The sequence below is a fragment of the Lathyrus oleraceus genome, chromosome 2 (assembly GCF_024323335.1).
Source record: "Lathyrus oleraceus cultivar Zhongwan6 chromosome 2, CAAS_Psat_ZW6_1.0, whole genome shotgun sequence".
Lineage (NCBI taxonomy): Eukaryota > Viridiplantae > Streptophyta > Magnoliopsida > Fabales > Fabaceae > Lathyrus > Lathyrus oleraceus.
The window spans coordinates 455,498,509-455,512,310 of NC_066580.1; the positions used below are offsets into that span (position 1 = coordinate 455,498,509).

The 13,802-nt window shown below is 35.7% G+C and overlaps 1 pseudogene; it reads right to left on the minus strand.

The window, feature by feature from the left end:
• Nucleotides 1-9,162: 9,162 nt before the first annotated feature.
• LOC127121537 (sugar transport protein 5-like) lies at nt 9,163-10,881 on the minus strand (annotated as a pseudogene).
• Between the last annotated feature and the right edge of the window lie 2,921 nt (nt 10,882-13,802).

Consider the following 13,802-nt stretch of genomic DNA (forward strand, 5'->3'; position numbering starts at 1 on the left):
TCTTGTGCTTATGCCCACTCTCTTATTCATGTTTGTCTTATAAGACCTCTTGTTCTTAGACAAACCCCTTTGAGCTCTTTTTCCTTGTAAACCCTCTAGTGTGTTGGCACATCATCTCTTATTCATTGTTTATCTTATAAGACTTCTCGTGCTTAGACAAATCCCTATTGCCTTGTAAACCCTCTTGTGTTTAGTCTAATCATCTCTCTTTTGTCACCATTGGCTATATTCCATCATTGGTTAATTCCACACTCATGCTATTCAAACATTTACCTCGCCTTTTGGCAACCCAATCAAATCTCTTTCTTTCTTTGTTCCGCATTAGTTCCCCGAACTACGGAGCTCTGACTTTCTCATTGCACGGTGAGAATACGTAGGCACAAGGATTAAAATACTCTATGAGCACATTAATTAATAATTATTTCACATCAAAATATTTATTCTTTACCCTTTCATTCACCATCAATACCTTTCATTCAATACCTTCTACCTTCACTCACCCATGTGATATACTTTCTCTTTGAGCCAAATACACTATTTCTGTGAGTACCATACATACTTTTGGGAAAATAACAAGTTCCTTCCTCTGACCCAAGAGCCATTTTGTTTGTCTTGTTAGTCCGCTCGTTGCTTAGACAAGCATCTCCTTACTTACTTTGCAGCTGTATACGGAAATACCTTTTGTTTTGGGTTGATGTCAGTTTTCCTCATTAGTTCAGACATACCTACCCCATGGGTTCAAACAACATTATCCTTTGGTTTAAACCATGCCTTTATCACTCTTCTTTCATCCACCACCATTAGGTCCATGAACTTCAGAGCTCTGAATTCCTTATTGCACTATAAGGATATGTAGGCATGAATGCCCTAATCCCCACCGAGCACTCTATCTATTTATTCTCCTTTTTCCTTTATTCTTTCACGAGTAATATTTAGATAGTAACACCCATCAGAGCAAAAAAAAATCAAAACGGTTCGCGTTGAGTACAACGGATGTAAGGGATACTAATACCTTCCCCTTGCATATCTTACTTCCTTACCCCTTTTCTCTTCCTCTGGATTTTATCGATGTTTTTCCTTTCCATCGGGAATAAATAGAATTCGATGGCAACTATGTTGTATCTTAGAGTGTGCGATGCGTTCGAGTATATTTCCGCTAGCTCCAGAGGGACTAGAGACCGTGGAAGAAATCAGTAACATACCTCTGATGTCCATAAAAAACTTGGTACCACATGGATATAGGTGATGAAGTTGGTGCATGATAGCATTGCATATATTGAGAATGTTTTTTTTATGTGTGTGTGTTTGTATTGGTGTATGTGTTTGTCTATTAACCTTGCTGTTGTATTCATTTATCATCATGTTGCTAAATTTCACCGTTATTACTTATAAGTGTATTCTTACCCCATGTTTGTTGTGAAATGTTTGATTTGTCTCTTTTTGATTACATATTGTTATTACCATCGGTAACCAAATGGGATTTGGGAAAATCACATTTGGTTACTATTTGTTGAATCGATAATGTCTATCGATTGAGATTTTGGTAACCGAATGAGATTTGAGAAAGTCTCATTTGGTTACTGTTTGTTAAACCATTCAGTTGATCAATTGAAATTGGGTGACCGAAATGGATTTGGGAAAAATCCCTTTTGGTTAAGGTATGATGAAATTGGGAATTTTGGGACACTGTAAATTCCGTTAAACTTAGAAAAATGTTGTTTTTGGAAAAATATAAAAAATTGGTAATGTAGAAATATTTTTCTATAAATAATTACTTTTTAGTAAGAAAAACACTTTTTTTTTGTAAAAGTTACTTTTTCCTAAAAAATCATATATATATATATATATATATATATATATATATATATATATATATATATATATATATATATATATATATATATATATATATATATATATATATATATATATATATATTGTGTTAATAATTATTTTGATAATATCGAGTTAATAATTATTAAGGTAAAATAATTATTTCAAAAATTAATACTGAGTTAAAAATTGTTATAAATATTTAGATAAATTAAGATAAAATAATTTTACAAAAAAAAATTAATATCATTAGTCTTGAGTTAAACCACCAACCACTATAGTTACAATAGAGTTATCACTCGTGAAGGTTACCATTTGGAGACCCTTTCGAACCTTTTAGAATACTATAACCACTTTGTTGAGGTGGGTTGGAATTTTGGGGGATTATAAATATTAAAAGTAATTATTTTGTTGTGATTAGTCCGGTGGGACTATATTGGTGACCTTTGATTGGCAATGCGTGGTTCGTATATGGAACTATTTTTTGGTGAATAATATTATAAGTTATTTTTGGTGGATTATGTTAAAACTTTTCTTTTGGTAAAATGCATGTTTTGTTTGCTCATACTATCATACATGCATATACATTGGAGTTAGATGGGACTTCGGTCCATTTTGGTGCTCTCAGATCTATTTTGTGGGATCGTTGATCTAGTTGAGAGATCAAAGACGGGTCTCAGATTTATTTGATGGGGATCTTTGATTCAGGTGAGGGACCAGAGACCGTGGAAGAAATCAGTAACATACCTCTAATATCCACAAAGAACTTGGTACCATTTGCATATAGGTGATGAAGTTGGTGCATGATAGCATTGCATATGTTGATGTTTTTGTGTGTGTTTGTATTGGTGTATATGTTTGTCTATTAACCTTACCGTTGTATTCCTTTATCATCTTGTTGCTAAATTTCACTGTTATTACTTGTAAGTTTATTTGCACCCCTTGTTTGTTGTTGTGGCGTCTGTGCTTTTCGGAGTATACATAACCAGGTATAGGAGTAGCTGCTGAGTAGGGGATAATGTTTATGCTCCCTTTAGTTTTAAGCATTGGATCTTAGTGGAGTTTCTCTAATATGTAGCACCGGGGATGAGATGTCATTCGTTATTACATAATGCTTTTATTTCATTTTGTTGGAGTTGTTGATGAGACTTTATTTTTGAACTTTGTTGAATTTTTGTTGCGTATTTGCATGACTAATTAGTTTTTGAATTTTATGGTTTGGTGACATTCTAATACTTAGTTTTAATCAAACTATTTTATTTAAATGTTTCGTCGGGGAATTAGGGTGTTACACTATCCAACTATCTTCATTCCTGGTTCCTTCGTGAAGCTAGAACATCCATATATGTTTCTCGAATGGAATAATGGTGTTGCATGTCATAATCGACTTTGGATTCCTATGTTTTCCATAAAAATCAAGTTCGATTTGCAAACACCGTCAAAGAAACGCATAAGTTCTAGATCTAGAATCTTGCAATTGTAATCTGTATCCTCGAGTGACCAGTTCGTAACCTCCTTAGGCTATTGAATCAAGAACGAATCAACCTCTTAGTTATATGTTTTTATGGGAAATCATGTTTGTTTTCCATCTTCACCGTACACAACTTACTCATACCTCATAGTTGGGAAGCATCCAAGAGTGTATATGGATATCGGTTAACCATAGATTTCGGTCCAATTCTTTGGAATCCAAATCTCTGACTTCCTCGAGAAATCCACAAAATAGAAGAAGAAAGTATTTCAAATTTATATTTAGGGTTGCACCAAGGTCTGAAGACAATTTCCATGAAATCCATGCCAAAGCCTCACAATCCACCGTCCAACCTGACTACACCTATACTTCCCACCGTTGTTGGGGTAATTATAGGAGCGACGTTAGAAGATACCACAAGTTAATAGTTTAATGTTGGGTGTGGATCCAATAAAAAAAATTCCTCATATGAGTACCAAAGGATTTTCAGCCTGTGGACGGGCCTTCCTCTAAACGAATATGGCATTTCCTTTATTGCTTGGTCCAGTCCTAACCAGAAAGGTTGGCTTGGGGGGGGGGGGGGGGGAACTTAAGGGAGAGAGGCGTCTATGTTATTCCTTTTGGATTAGATCCATTTGGTAAAAAAAAATACATGAACAAGATGTATTTTAGATAACATGTGAAATAAGATGTTCCAACATCTGAATTTGTTTTCAAGGGGAGTTATTGGCTAAAGTGGCGGACATAACTAGTTGCAAGAGTTGTTTGGCATAAGAGCTTGACAAAGCTAGTTAACCAATAGGCTTAAGGTTTGAGTTCTGTCTGTCTTCTGATGTCCTTTAGAACTGTTGAGGTGCTGACTTCTTTATATGATCCAGAGTTCTTGGGAAGAAAATTGTGTTGATAATCCAATATCAACTAGAAAAGATTCATATTTATTTAAGTAAAAGAATATTTGATTGAATGTACTTTTAAGGAAAGTTTGGTCCAAGAAGTACTCTATAAAGAGACTTATATGAAGGAGTGTCATTTTCGATGCTCTGATGTAACATGTCGAACACGATGTTCCAACATGTTTGTTACAACATCTAGTTTTCATCAACAAGGGATATGTTATTGTATGCTGCAACATCTGACAATTTTTGCAGTTGTGCTTTAATATTTTTCTTTCCAAGATTCACTATACACTAGAAGATCTACAAGTTATGGAGAGGAACAAATTTGGATGTACCGTTGAAACATGTGGAACATGATGTTCCAACATGTGCAGTGCAACATCTGACCCTAGTACAACAAGCCATTACTTTTGCGTTTTTGGAGCAAATATCTGGTTTATATTCAATCGGATTTGTTGGTGTATTTGTGCATTGCATTTGCGTGATTTGTTTGACAACTATTGAAGATTAAATCAATATAAATGGAGATTTAAACTTGAATTTAAATTAATAACAAATCATATCTCTTGTTGGAGAAAATCAAATTCAACAAGATTCTGCTATTATTATGGACAAAATTAAATCATAAATCCAAGATGAAAAGCTCAGGATTGGATTTATATTTAAGGAGACTCAAACCTCACTTTTAAGGGGTGCAAGTTTTAAATATACCTAGTGTTAGTGTTTATCTTTCTAATCTTTGTTTGTGCACCAATCTAGCACCTCCTTTCTTATCATAAGGTATAAAGTTTGTTTTTTTAGTTGTAAACCTTGTTCCATGATGTTAAGTCTATAAGCTTGAGAACATAGTGTTTATAGTGTTCTACATTAATATTATAACCGAATTAGGGTTGAATCTTTATTTGTACCTCTATCTTTCAGTAACTTGGTGTAGAAGGTTTGTCCTAGTTGAGTTTTAATATTCAAATTTTTATTGAGATGTAAACACCAATCATGGGTTCCGTGATTGAGAAGAAAGTGTGTAGGTTCTCATATTTAGGGTGAGTCCTTAAATAGATAGTCACTAGGATTAGGAAGAGGCTTTGAAAAACATAAGGTTTACTGGTTCTTGTAAGACTAAGTGTACCAATTCGAAATTGTGAATTTACTTTCTTGGGTAGAGTTCCCGTCAGACGTAAGTTTGATTTGACCGAACTGGGTTACCAATCTCTTGTGTTCTTTATTGCTTTTCTCCTTCATCATCTTGTAAAAGTTAATATGTCATATAACTGGTTTGTTTCTAGTTTACAATGTCACAAACATAGTTTTTGACATTTGTCCCTAGAAGCTGTAATCTGTCATAAACTAGTAGTTTATGTTGTCCCAAGCATCTGTCCAACATTTGTACCCTCTAAAACAAAATTTTCAGTCTATGATCAAAAATTGACTCGGGTTATATTATCCAGGGTTAGGGTCCGAACGAGGATGCTCATAAGCAATATTCCTCGGGTGATATTATCCAGGGCTTGGATAACCTGAAGAGCTAATCCCGAAGGCACCTCAAATCTCTATGTCTCTCTCCGATTGTTGGTCGAAAACACTGTTCAAAAGGAAATGCTTAGATAAGATGGTTCTCATCCCAAGGAATTTCTCCTACCCCAAGAAACAAAGCACCTCATCGCAGTATTGGATGAAGCAAATTGACTAGCTCAAAATTCAACGACCGACGTCAAGCTACTGTTGGTGTAAGCCCTAGAGGCCAATACATTTTGGTACTTGTATCGAATTATTTATTAATAATAAAAGACATTCTCTTTATTATGGTTGATTAATAAAGTCCCTGGAATAGATAGTCCGTTTAATATATTAAGTGTGACTTAATCATGAGAACACATTAAACATAAGGACACTATTCCTAAAGTATCCATAGTCGAGCTTTAGTGTGAAGTGGGATAACATTAAAGCATTAAGACTATTATGTTTGTAGACTGATGATCACATCTCATGGATCATGGATAAAGAGTTATCAAGTCTTAAACATAGGTATGAATATTAGGAGTAATATTTATACCGGATTGACCCGCTATGAGAATACTATATAGAAAGTTATGCAAAGTGTCATAAGTTATTCTCATGGTGATAATGGTGTATACCACTCTTCGACCTGAAACCACTATGGATCCTAGATGTGGAGTCGAGTGCTTTATTGCTGATCCAACGTTGTCCGTAACTGGATAACCATAAAGACAGTTGATGGGTACTCCACGAAGCATGCTGAGGGACATGAGTGACCTAGATGGAATTTGCCCATCCTGCATAACAGGATAAATGTCTATGGGCCCAATATTGAACTGGACAAGGATGACACAGTCTATGCCTTGTGTTCAATATAGACATAAGGGCAAAAGGGTAATTATACACATAATTATTATCACAGAAGGTTGTGTCAGATCACTTGACATTTTCGTGTCTTGGGTAGCAGTGATGTGTTGCTAGATACCGCTCACTGTTTATTATGTTAAATACGTGATTTAATATAATTGCCAACGTCACGAAAACCTACAGGGTCACACACAAAGGACGGATTGATGAGAGATAGAGTAACTAAGGAATACCGTAAGGTACGGTGCCCTTAAGTGAATTATAGAACATCGTAAGGTACGTTGTACTTGAGTAGAATACGAAATATGGTAAGGTACCATGGGCTTAAGTGATTTTGGGCATATTATAAGATATGGGCCAAAATACACTTAAGTGGGCTTTTTAGCTTGAAGCCCACACAAGTGGTTCTATAAATAGAACCCTTGTGCAGAAGCAAAAATTGCGGTTGCATTATTTTCGTTTTCTCTCACTCTCTCTCTCTCTCTCACTCAAAGCCTTCATTCGTACCAGCTAGCACTGAGATTGAAGGAACCCGTTCGTGTGGACTGAGTAGAGACGTTGTCATCGTTCAACGTTCGTGATCGCTTCGTGGATCTGCATCAAAGGTTTTGATCGTCACAAGAGATCTGCACCAAAGGTTTCAACCGTCACAAGAGGTAAATATTCTATCACTGATCATGACCATTCGTAAGGATCTCTAAAGGAGAAAATTTTAATTTCCGCTGCGTTTTGGACCGCAATTCTCCTTCAGCTACGTCACTAGAGCAGGTGACCATCCCAATATATGTCTCTAAGCAAATGAAAAGTGGGGCACCTTGGCACCCTTCCATCCAAGGAAGTACACTCAACCTAGAATTTTGGCCAAGGATAGATGCCAGAGACCTCACATAATGTACATCCATGCTAGATGCGCCTACGAAGTTATGTACCTCATTGTTTCATTATTTGTTTGTAACAATTTCAATTCATTATATATATATATATATATATATATATATATATATATATATTTCTTCCTAAGAACATTAAAAGGTTAATCTCTCTGAAGTTAGTCAAGGAAGGTCACAAATGTTTGGTTAGTGTGTATGTGATTGGTATAGAGGAGAATGAGGTGATCAACTCCATTTTTGGGATCCTTGAGTCTTAGATGGATCTTCTCCCCCTTTTCTCACACCCAATTGTCCTTTATATAATTTGTATTGTAACTCCCTAAGTCATAATGAGTCATCCATTCATAATGCTTTTAGTTATCCCCTACGGATGCATTTTGTAATATTTGGACTTCTTCCTGATCTTTTGACAATAATATTCAAGCTCTTATGAGATTGTTTTAGTTATGACCGTGTTAGTCATTTTGGTTTTGTTATGTAGCCCTAATACGTTTTATTTGATAACCACTTATTTGGTCGAATGGAAATCAGATAAAATGGTCGGCTCCAAGCGAGTCAGCTTGTCTTTTAGCTGAAGTTTGTACCATATAGGTTTGAAGCCCCAACGAGCCATGCCTTAATGATTTGAGGGGTCATGTTAATCTTGACACATGTCGGCTAACTCCGAGTAGACCATGTCAGATATTTGGCAAGTGATAAGTTAACCAAACTGCTTAAGACCAGAGGTACGTTAACTTTACATGATCGATATTCAGAGCCCCATGTAGGTTGATGTTAAATGGAGGTCAGAGGATTTTATTTTGCATGACCGACGTTCAAATCCCCGCGGGGTTGATGTTAAATGGAGGTCATAAGATTTTATTTTGCATGACCGACTTTCAGATACCCATGGGGGTTGACGTTAAATTTGAGGTCAGAGGCTTTTATTTTGCATGATCGACGTTCAGATCCCCATGGAGGTTGACGTTAAATGGAAGTCAGAGGCTTTTATTTTGCATGACTGACGTTCAGAGCCCCATGTGAGTTAACGTTAGATGGAGGCCATAGGCTTTTATGTTGCATGACCGACGTTCATAGCCCCATGGGGGTTGACGTTAAATGGAGGTCAGAGGCTTTTATTTTGCATGACCGACATTCAGAGCCCCATGGAAGTTGACATTAATGGAGGTCATATGCTTTCTTTTTGCATGACAGACGTTCAAAACCCCATGAGGGTTGACTTTAAATGGAGGTCAAAGGATTTTATTTTGCATGACCCGACATGAGGTTTAATGTTAACTTAGCCTGGCCGCAGTCGATTATGCTCGAGGCTTCAAGTAGCTTGGACTTCAGTTAGACTAGAGGTCTCAATTAACTTAGTTTGGCCGCAGTCGATTATGTGGAAAGTTCCCGGCTTTTAGATGATTACTCACCGACTCCGGGCTTAACCTTGGATCATTATGTGACGTCTTAATTTCTTTTGAACCTGATGTTCTCTTCGAGCTCTTCGATAGGATACAGTTTCCTCTGACTTTTAAGAGTTAAAAAAGAGGAGGTGCCTCCCGCCCTCGCAGGAGAAAGGAGTGACAACCATTGCCTAAAGTAAATTATAAACTTGATCATTAGTTACAAATGGAAGAGAAGTTGGCTCACCTTATCTAACAATAAAAATAGTTAAATTTAAAGCATAATGTTACGCTCTTCCAGTCTCCTAGTTTTGCCGATGATTTCACTTGACCCATGCTTCCTAAATTGGTTCCGCTAGTTCATATTTTGATGCTCATGATGTAGTTTGACATATTTAATACACAAATAGACGCCTTTTTGTTTTTTATCTCTTTGCATAATATGTAATGGTTTGTCAAAAAAAGTGCATATAAGATTGTGCACATATTAAACATCAATATCTCTCCATCATATTGTATACAAGCTTCATGGATGATTTTCTTGGCCATCTTCTCTTTTAACAAACCGAGACCAAAACCAGTGTTTGCCCCATATAGTAAACATAAACTTCAAAGGAATTCCCTTAGTCTCATGCAAGAAAAAAATAATAAAAAATGTCATCACAATAACCCAACCTCCATAGAACAGAAAGGATGCAAATGTAAAGTAGCATAACATAGTCAAGAATGTTTGAGATAACAAAAATACTATTATAAATTGCACAGGAACAATTATGCTTTTTTTGTCCAGTGCTTCTTATATTTAATGGAAAAATCTCACTCAGAATTAGTCATGGTAGAGGACCCCAAGACCAACCAAAACCAACATCCTAGAAACACAATAACACCAATACCAATATTGAGTTTCCCTTTGATATGACCTTTGTACCATGAACACCAGTCTCCACTGTCAGCATAATGGACACCACCATCAAGTAGACAAACACCACAATATCACCGGTTATGAATAAGAATCTTTGACCAAATCGATCAACAATACCGATAGAGACAAGGATATAAGCAAGACTAACAACACGAAGTATAATGGCAGAAAATAAAGCAGTATCGTGCCCCACACCAACACATTGAAAAAGGTCATATGAATAGAAAGCAACAATGTTAATCCCTGAAAGTTGTTGAAAAAACGGGATTGCCAATCCCTGTAAGTCGCCTAATAACTTATGGAACCCTCTATCGTTATGTGACATAACCTTCTGCCATGACTAGAAAATCATGCTTACTATCAGTTGAAATCATGAGACATGACTTACCCTTTAGTACATACCTACTGTTGACTCCCAAATTCCATAACCAAAGAAGGCGACTTTGAACTCAACACGAATATTTTTCAACCCTCCAGGCGAGACACCACGACAGTAACATCTTTGCCACTAGTGATATTGTCGTATAGATAGAACTTGAGGCCTGAGCTATATTCTCGTATCATGGGTAATCAAGACCATAATATAGTAACCTATTTACTTGGCTCAATCCTCGGAACCCTGTCTAATCCGGCTTGATAACTTTGTACTGATCATTTAAACTTGGCCCTATTGGACGTGGGCGTCAGCAGTGGTAGACCTAAAACTTCAAGGGATATCAACTAAACAATTGATAAGGAATATGTAAATCTAGCACCAACACCTGGAGGCACCAATCTTCCATATCTTAGGGACAACAACACGATTTTGATAGGCCCGTTTGAGTTTTTCACATGAAGGAAATCAGGATTCTTCGAATTCAATTGTTGTGCCACTTCATTCCATGCAACCAATGCCAGATTTCTTGTAGCTACATCTCCACCAACTTACAACTTGATATCTAGATTAGGAACTTCATTTATTTTAAAACTTGAGAAACTAATTGGTTATTTAATAAAGTGTGTGGCAGTGGCAACAATTTTGCAAACCACATATCCTTTTCTTTCGCAATGAAGATTTGAATAAACATGTGGTCCTTATATTTTGGTAGGATAGTTTGAATGTCGATGCATTACGAAGCGATTGCATTCCTCCCAACAACTTATCATAATCTCGACACTACACAAGAACCAATCTTCCAACATTGCTTGTCAGTATTGTCACTAAGCGAAAAATGACTACAATACAAAATCGCCACCGGATTTTATTTATTCCAAAAGAAGAAAGGAAAAATATCAATAAAATCTCCTAAAAAAAGAAAAATGGTCTCGCAACCAAAAAATAGGATTTAGAAGTCGGTTATGAAATGGGAATGTATTAGCACCCCTCACATCCATCGTACTCGATGGAAACCATCTAGGTTGTCTACACGACGAGTGTCATTGTCTAAAAATTTACTTGTTAAAAAGGAAAATATTTTTTTTCTTATTGTGCTCGCCAAGGATTGGGGTCCTTGTGCCTATGTATCATCATCGTGAAATAAAAAATCAGAGCTCCGTAGTTCGGAGTAGAAAATGTTTGCTTGTTGGTTGTTTTTACCTTGAAAAATGGTTTCCGGAGTGATATCCTAAGGCGCAAAAATGAGTTTGATGAGTTGTTGATTTTAGGTCTTTGAAAATAGATTGTCTTTGATTAGAATTGCACTAAAGATTATGGATAAAGGTGAATATTTCAAACAACCAAGTCAAGCGCCTTGTGTCCAAAATACTCAGAGTAAGGGTAGGAAAGCTCAATTCTTACTTATTCTCCACCACTTAAGGCTCGTGGCACGCAATTCTATTCGTATTTCTTTATTGTGTTTTGAATTTGATTGAGAAAAATGTTGTTTGACGTTGGATCAAGGATTTATTTTTTATTGTTTTGAAATGATGAGGTCGTCGCTAATTCCTAAGAGATCAAAAGGAAGACAAAGGAAGAAAAAATTACAATCAAAAGGGAGAGGGGTACAAGGAAAATTACAAGGGGAATAATACGAGAAATAAAGGGTCCCATTGTAAGGTAGTCCAAGAGAAAGTCTTGTGTGTGCAAAGTGGCCTAAGCTAACAAATGGATAATGGACTTAAGAACATATCTCCCTAGGATAGTGTCATAAATTACATTCTTACAATAAAAGATTACAAGTCACAGATGAAATTCCAAGTTAGAGAAATAGGTCAAGAATCATGATCCAAGGTCCAAGTGCAATGACCCTAATGAGTCCTCTAAGTCCAATAGTGGGTCACAAATGAATGCCTCTTTTTGGTCTTTTGATTTTATCATGTTTTTGTTCTTTTTGATTATGCAATGCAAGAAAGAAAAAGACAAGAAAAAATGACAATAGGATAAGGATGCATGGAATAGATACAATGATGATGGACATGAGAATAAAGTGACATAAAGTAAAGTGACTGATAAAGAGCGATAAAGTAAATTGCGGAAAGTAAATGACGATAAGTAAATTCTGAGAAAGTAAAGTGCAAGAATGTAAAAGTTAAAAGTTATTAGTTAATGATCGAAGGATTAATTAATCGAATCAGGACAATTTAGCGCTATGTTAAGCATTCGTAAGTGGACTTATGTAGAAGTCACACCTTTTTTAGGCCGGTCAATAACAATTTATGTGCTCAAACATGTTAGAGAAATAACACAAAGGTATTCTCCTAAATCATGTAACATAATGAAAAAATCAAAAGAAAAAATAACTCAAGAATTATAAATAAAAAATTAAACACATAATAAAAATTGATTGAAAATAAATTAGGAAGTGGAAAGAAATAAAGATGAAAATTAAGGGTTGAATGAAAATCAACATATAGATAAAGGTGAAGAATATATATGAAGAAAAACATGGAGAAAAGAAAGAGTGAAAAAGTGGCAGCAAGGGTTTGAAACCGGGACATGGTGGTTGGAAGACATAGGTCTCAATCACTCCACCATGTCCAACTAGTTGTCATTTTTATGCAACCATTGATACATATAATATAAAAAAGGAAATAAATGGAAAAATACAAAATGAACAGAAATCAACATAACATGTTTCCATGAACACAACACTGTTCATCTTCTCATACACATGAAAAAAAGTCTCACAAAAATGCAAACCAACCAACTCACTTGTCTCACTTTTCGATTCAAATTCCTCTTAAAAACACACCATAAAAAAACCAATCTTTTAACACACACAAAAAATAACCAAAATGTTAATGAGCTTGAGTTGTAATCATTACCAAATTTGTGATGTCGAAACTGAGTTGTTGTGGTGTTGAATTTGAAAATGAAGTAAGAGGTTTAGAAAATGGTGGCTATGGTTGAAACTTAATGAAAAGAGTTGGGTTGTGAGTGTAGAAGATGGAAGGATTAGGAGAAAATGAAATGAGAAGGAAGTTGTGGGTGTTTGTTTGAGAATGGGTGGTTGTGTGAGTTTGGATTTAGGTTTAAAGAGAGAGCTTGAGTGTGATTTTGGTAGAATTTCTAGGGGAGACTAGCTTGGGAAAATGAGGGCGAATATTGTTCTATTTATAGGGAAAGAACATGGGTTGGTGTGAGTGAAATTTGGGTTCACTTATGTAAAAAATGAAAGTTATTGCTGATGTTCATGCAGGTGTAACTGGTTACCAAGATTTGGGTAATCGGTTATCCGTATGATAACATTGGGGGTATGTTTAGAGCAGGTGTAACCGGTTACCATAATTTGGGTAACCGGTTACCCATACAAAAATTTGCCTGGGATGTTTGTTAAGAGCAGGTGTAACCAGTTACCATGATTTGGGTAATCGATTACCAGAACCCAAATCTGTATTTTTTAAATATTATTTTGCTATTTAACTTGTAGTGTCATCAAGAAAGCCCTATTTTTCCTCAGGTATAATCACCATGCATTGAGTCCATGTAACATGCCTTTTATTATGAATGTTAGTGCAAATGTAGTGATGAAATGATGAATGTATGCATGTGTAGTATGGACATGGACCAAATGAAAGTTGTATAGGGTAAGGTAAATTTTGGGGTATGACAGTTGCCCATATTTA